We start from the raw sequence: 6,000 nt of genomic DNA on the forward strand, positions 1-6,000 counted from the left end.
GTAGTATAGCTTGAAGTCTGGGATTGTGATGCCTCCTGCTTTGGTTTTCTTTGTCAAGATCGCTTTGGATATTTGGGGTCTTTTCTGGTTCCATACAAATTTTAGGATTATTTGTTTTAACTCTGTGAAGAATGTTGGCGTTACTTTGATAGGGATTGCATTGAATATGTAGATTGCTTTGGGTAGTACCAACATTTTAACAATACTTGTTCTTCCTATCCAGGAGCATGAAATCTTTTTCCATTTTTTTGTGTCTTCTTCAATTTCTTTCATAAGCTTTCTATAGTTTTCAGTGTATAGATTTTTCACCTCTTTGGTTAGATTTATTCCTAGGTATTTCATGGTTTTTGGTGCAACTGTAAATGGGATCGATTCCTTGATTTCTCTTTCTGTTGCTTCATGGTTGGTATGGTCCTGTGCTTTTTATATGTTGCTTAATTGGATTTGCTAGTGGTTCATTGTTGAGTTTTAAAGATTTTGCATCTATATTAATAAGGAATATTGGTCTGTAGTTTCCTTTTCTTGTGATGTCTGGCTTTGGTATCAAGGTTTTGGTATCTATGAAGTATTAGCCTCATTGAATAAGTTGGGATGTTTTGCCTCCTCTTCCATTTTTGGGAAAATTTTGCACATTCAGTTCAGTTCTTCTCTGAACACTTGCTAGAATTCATCAGTTATTTGGTCCTAGGCTTTTATTTGTGGGAAAATTTTAAATAATTATTTAATATCTTAATTTGTTATATCTATTCAATTTTTCCATTTCTTCTTGTCAGTTTTGGTAGTTTGTGTCCTTCTAGAGATCTGTCTATTCCATCTAGTATGTCTAATTTATCTAAACAGTTGTTGATAGTATTCTTTTATAGTTATTCTCATTTCTGTAACATCAATAGTAATGTTCCTTGTTTTATACCAATCTTAATAATTTGAGTCTTCTCTCTCTCTTTTTGTCTTCGTCTGTCTAGCTAAAGGTTTGTCAATTTTGTTAATTTTTTGTCAAAGAACCAACTTTTGATTTTGTTATTTTTTTCTATTGTTTTTCTATTCTCAACTTGATTGGTTTACTCTCTAATCTTTATTATTTCCTTCCTTCTGCTTGCTTTTGATTCAGTTTGTTCTTTGTGTAGTATTTTTTTTTAATTAATGTCTACACCCAGTGTGAGGATTGAACTCATGACCCAGAGATCAAGAGTCACATGCTTCACCAACTGAGCCAGCCAGGTGCCCTTTGTGTAGTATAGTAGGTTAGGTATTGATTTGAGATATTTTGGGTTTTTTTAATGTAGACATTTATAGCAATAAATATTTCTCTAAACACTGCTTTAGCCATACCCCATAAGTTATGAAGTGTTTTGGTTTTGTTTTCATTCATTTTAAAGTAGTTTCCAATTTACTTTGTTATGTCTTCACTTACCATTGGTTATTTAAGGATGTGTTATTTAATTCCATACATTTATGAATTTCCCAAATTTCCTGCTGCTAATTTCATTCTGATGTGGTCAGATAACAAACTTTGTATGACTTCAGTCCTTTAAAATTTATCAAGACTTTTTTATAGGTTAACATATGGTCTATCCTGGATAATGTTCCATGTGCTCTTTAGAACAATGTGTATTATGCTGGGTGGAGTATTCTATAGAAGTTTATGAGATGTAGTTGATTTATAGTGTAGTGCAAGTCTTCTATTTTCTTGTTGATCTTCTGCCTAGTTGTCCTATCATTATTGAAATTAGGGTATTCAAATATCCAAATATTATTGTTGGATTGTCTATTAATCAATTCTGTCAGATTTTGCTTCATATATTTTAGGACTCTGATGGGATATGTATATATCCTTATATATATAGATCCTTTTATTCTTATAAAATGTCTTTGTCTCTAGTAACAACTTTTGTCTTACAAGTCTATTTTGTTTGATATTATTATAGCCAGTCCATCTCTCTTTTTCTTACTCTTTACATGGTGTATTTTTTTGTACCCATTGACTTTCAATCTATTTGTGTCTTTGAATCTAAAGTGTATCTCTTGTGGACAGTACATAGATAGACTATAATTTTTATATCTATTCTGCCAATCTCTTCCTTTTGGTTGTATTGTTTAATGCCTTCACATTTAATGTAATTACTGGTAACATAGGATTTGTGACTGCTATGTTGCTCCTTGTTTTTTATATCCTATGTCTTTTTTGTTCCTATATTTTTTCATAACTCCCTTCTTTTGTGTTAAATAGCATTTTCATTTGCTTGACATTTTTAAAATTCTATTTATTTGAAGTTATTATTGCTTGCTGTGTGGATTACAATTAACATCTTAATTTATAATGATGTAGTTAAGATAGTGGCAACTCAATTTCAAGAGTATATGAAAGTTTGCTCTTATATAACTCCATTATCTGTCCCTCTTTATGTTTTTATTATAATAAAAATTACATCTTTTCATATTGCATGCCCATCAACACAGATTTATAATTATTGCTTTATGCAACTGCCCTTTAAATTAGATGAAAGAAGTTACAAAGAGTTATATATATATATATATATATATATATATATATACTGTTTCTTTTATTCACCCATATAATTACCTGTACTAGTATTCTTTAGTTTTTCATGTGGATTTGAGTTACTGTCTAGTGTCCTTTCATTGCAACCAAAAGTACTCCTTTTAGTATTTCCTATATGACAGTCTGCTAATGATGAATTCTTTCAGTGATTGTTGATCTGGTGATGTCTTACTTTCTCACTCACTTTTGAAGGATAGTTAGGGTACCTGGGTGGCTCAGTCAGTTAAGTGTCCAACTCCTGATTTCGGCTCAGGTGATGATCTCACTGTTCATGGGTTCAAGCCCCACATTGGTCTCTGCACTGATAGCACAGAGCCTGCTTGGGATTTTCTCTCTCCTTCTCTCTGCCCCTCTCCTGCTCATGCTCTCTCTCTCTCTTTCTCTCTCTCAAAATAAATAAAGTTTAAAAAAAGATATCTTCATTTTTGAAGGATAGTTCTACCAGAATATGATACTTTGTTGATAGCGTTATTTTCTTTTAGCACTTAGAATATATTATCCCAATAATTCTAGCTTCCTTGGTTTCTGACGAGAAATTGGCTAGTAATATTATAAAGGATCCCTTGTACATGACAAGTTGCTTCTGCCTTGCTGCTTTGAAGATTCTCTCTGTTTTTGACTTTTGACAGTTTGATTCTAACTTATGTTGGTGAGATTCTTATTGAGTTATTTCTATTTGGAGTTCATTGAATTCTTTGCATGTGCAGATTAATGTATCACATCAAATTTTGGTAGCTTTTGGTTATCATTTCTTCAAATGTTCTTTCTGCCCTTTTGTCTCCCTCTTTTCCTTCTGGGATTCCTGTTATCATGTACGTTGGTTCACCTGACCATTCTCCATAGGTCTCAGATGGTTCTGTTCAGTTTTCTTCCTTCTTTTTTCTTTCTCTTCTTCATACTGGATCATCTCATTTGACCAATTGTCACATATGCTGATTCTTCAGATATATTGTTGAGCCCCACTAATGAATTTTTAATATGTCTTTCTACATTTTAACTCCAGAATTTCTTATTGTTTTTTTTTTGCAAAGTGTTTACTTTTTTCTTCTTATTTTTCTAGTTTTTATTTAAATTATGACTAAAAATATGGAAGCTTCACGGATTTGCATGTCAGCCTTGCACAGGGGCCATGCTAACCTTCTCTGTACCCTTCCAATCTTATTACATGTGCTGCCAGAGTGAGCACTCCTATCAGTTGTTTTAAAATAATTTCTATCTTTAGGTTAACATTCATTATTTAGTGAGACATAATGTTTGTATTCTCATGATTTCCTTTACTTTTAAGAAAACTGAAATTGCTGATTTAAAGTGATTGTCTAGTTAAGTCCAAAGTCAAGACTTCCTCAGGCTCTGTTTCTGTTGACTACTTTTCCTATACATGGGCCATATTGTCTTGCTTCTTTGAATGTGTCATAAATTTTACTTGAAATTTAAGGGCACCTGGGGGGCTCAGTCAGTTAAATATCTGGCTCTTGATTCTGGCTTACGTCATGATCTCACAGTCATTAGATCCAGCTCCATGTCGAGCTCCACACTGATTCTAGAGCCTGCCTGGGATTCTCTCTCTCCTTCTGCCCCTCTCCTGCTTGCACATGTGTGCCCTCTCTCTCTCTGTCTCTGTCTCAAAATAAACATTTGAAAAAAGAAAATTGTAAATTTAAAATAATAATGTGAGGACTTTGTATATAAAATGTCCCCCAATAAATGATTTGTTGTTGTTGCTTGTTTGTTTAATGATATTTCTGTACTAATTCTGTAAAAATTTGTATTCTTTGTCATGTGTGTCCACTAAAGTTTCTGCCCACTTAGATTAGTGTCCAGATAATTACTTTACAGAGATTTATTTAAATGCCTGGAGCCAGTAAATCTCCCAGTCATTGCTGAGTGGCTCTATGAGCTCACTGGGGTACATCTTCAACATTCAGCCAGGCAGCTTACAACTCTCTTTTAGCCTTTTCCTCCTGCTTGTATAGAATCCTACAGGTTAGGCAATGGTGAGAACTTTTGGGTCTTCTCAGATCTTACATGAGCATGTGCACAACTCTGGGCATCCCCTCATCACTACACCTGTTCTTTTCCCTCTAGGAAAACATTTCAGAGTTTTTCAGAGCCTCCTATGGACATCATATATTCTGGATTTTCTTCTTAAGATTTTTAGTAAGCTTATTATTTATCTCAACTCTTCTCCACAGTCTGAGGCATTGCAATATTAAACAACTAATAGTGATTGATTTTACCAAATGCTCCCGGCGAAAAGTTTGTTGGCATTGGCACACCTCTGTGTTAGGTTTAACACAGACAAGTTTTTGTGAGTATTTTCATCCTGGGAACCACCAAACAGGTCAATAGTAGCAGTCATTTGGGAATGAGTTTTTGAAGGAGCTCCTACCTTTTTCTGCCCACTCCAATGGCTGGTTGGTTTTCACAATGATTGAGGGCTATTAGTATTCCAGGCTACCACATAGCTGGGTATGAGGAGATGGCAATAGGGCAAGTCAAAACACTACAAAAGTCATTGTCCTTACCAAGATTCAACTGGTTTTTGTTTGTTCTTGAGGAAACCATTGCTGCAAGTCTTTGGTTAATTTCCAGAGTTCTAAAAAAGTTGATTCTGACCATTTTTGTCAGTCTGATGCCTTGGGGAGAAAGAATTTTCAGAGGTCCTTATATTCCCACTGATGTCCTCAAGTATTCTTTAAAGACATTTAAGTAATAAGACAAATAGTTCATAAATTTACCCATGTAGTTTCCATTTTCAGTCACCTCATTCTTTTGTGTAGATCTATATTTCCATCTTGTTTAAGTTTCCATGCATAAGAAACTCCCTTTCTTAAAAGAGCAGGCTGCTGCTGACAAATTCCTTTAGCTGTTCTATATCTGAAAAAAAATATTTATTTCACTACTGATTTTGAAAGCTCTTTTCACTAGATATAGAATTCTAGTAGACTTTTTTAAAAAAAATCCTATTGGAACTTTAAAGATGTTGATCTAATGTCTTCTCAATTGCACAATTTCTTTTTTTTTATTTTAATGTTTATTTATTTTTGAGGGAGAGACAGATAGTGAATGGAGGAGGGGCAGAGAGAGGGGCAGACACAGAATCCGAAGCAAGCTCCAGGCTTTGAGCTGTCAGCACAGAGCCTGATGTGGGGCTCAAGCCCACGAACCATGAGATCATGACCTAAGCTGAAGTTGGATGCTTCACCAACCGAGCCACCCAGGCTCCCCTAACTTGCACAATTTCTAATGAGAAAGCTTCTGTGATCTTTATCTTTGTTCCTCTGCCCATAATGTGATCACGATGTGTTTTGGTGTAGTTTCTTCATGTTTCTTGTGTTTTGTATTTATAAAGCCTCTTAGGCCTGTGGATTTACAGTTTTCATCAAATTTGGAAAATTTTTGTCCCTTATTACTTAAAATATTTTTTCTGATATTCCACC

General features: G+C 34.2%; 1 non-coding gene across 1 annotated transcript; it reads right to left on the reverse strand.

Moving 5' to 3' along the window:
• Window positions 1-3,639: 3,639 nt before the first annotated feature.
• LOC125157970 (U6 spliceosomal RNA) lies at window positions 3,640-3,746 on the reverse strand. Its single transcript, XR_007149110.1, has one exon. It is a non-coding gene; the product is annotated as a U6 spliceosomal RNA (small nuclear RNA).
• Between the last annotated feature and the right edge of the window lie 2,254 nt (window positions 3,747-6,000).

This window comes from Prionailurus viverrinus, chromosome X (genome assembly GCF_022837055.1).
Source record: "Prionailurus viverrinus isolate Anna chromosome X, UM_Priviv_1.0, whole genome shotgun sequence".
Taxonomy (NCBI): domain Eukaryota; kingdom Metazoa; phylum Chordata; class Mammalia; order Carnivora; family Felidae; genus Prionailurus; species Prionailurus viverrinus.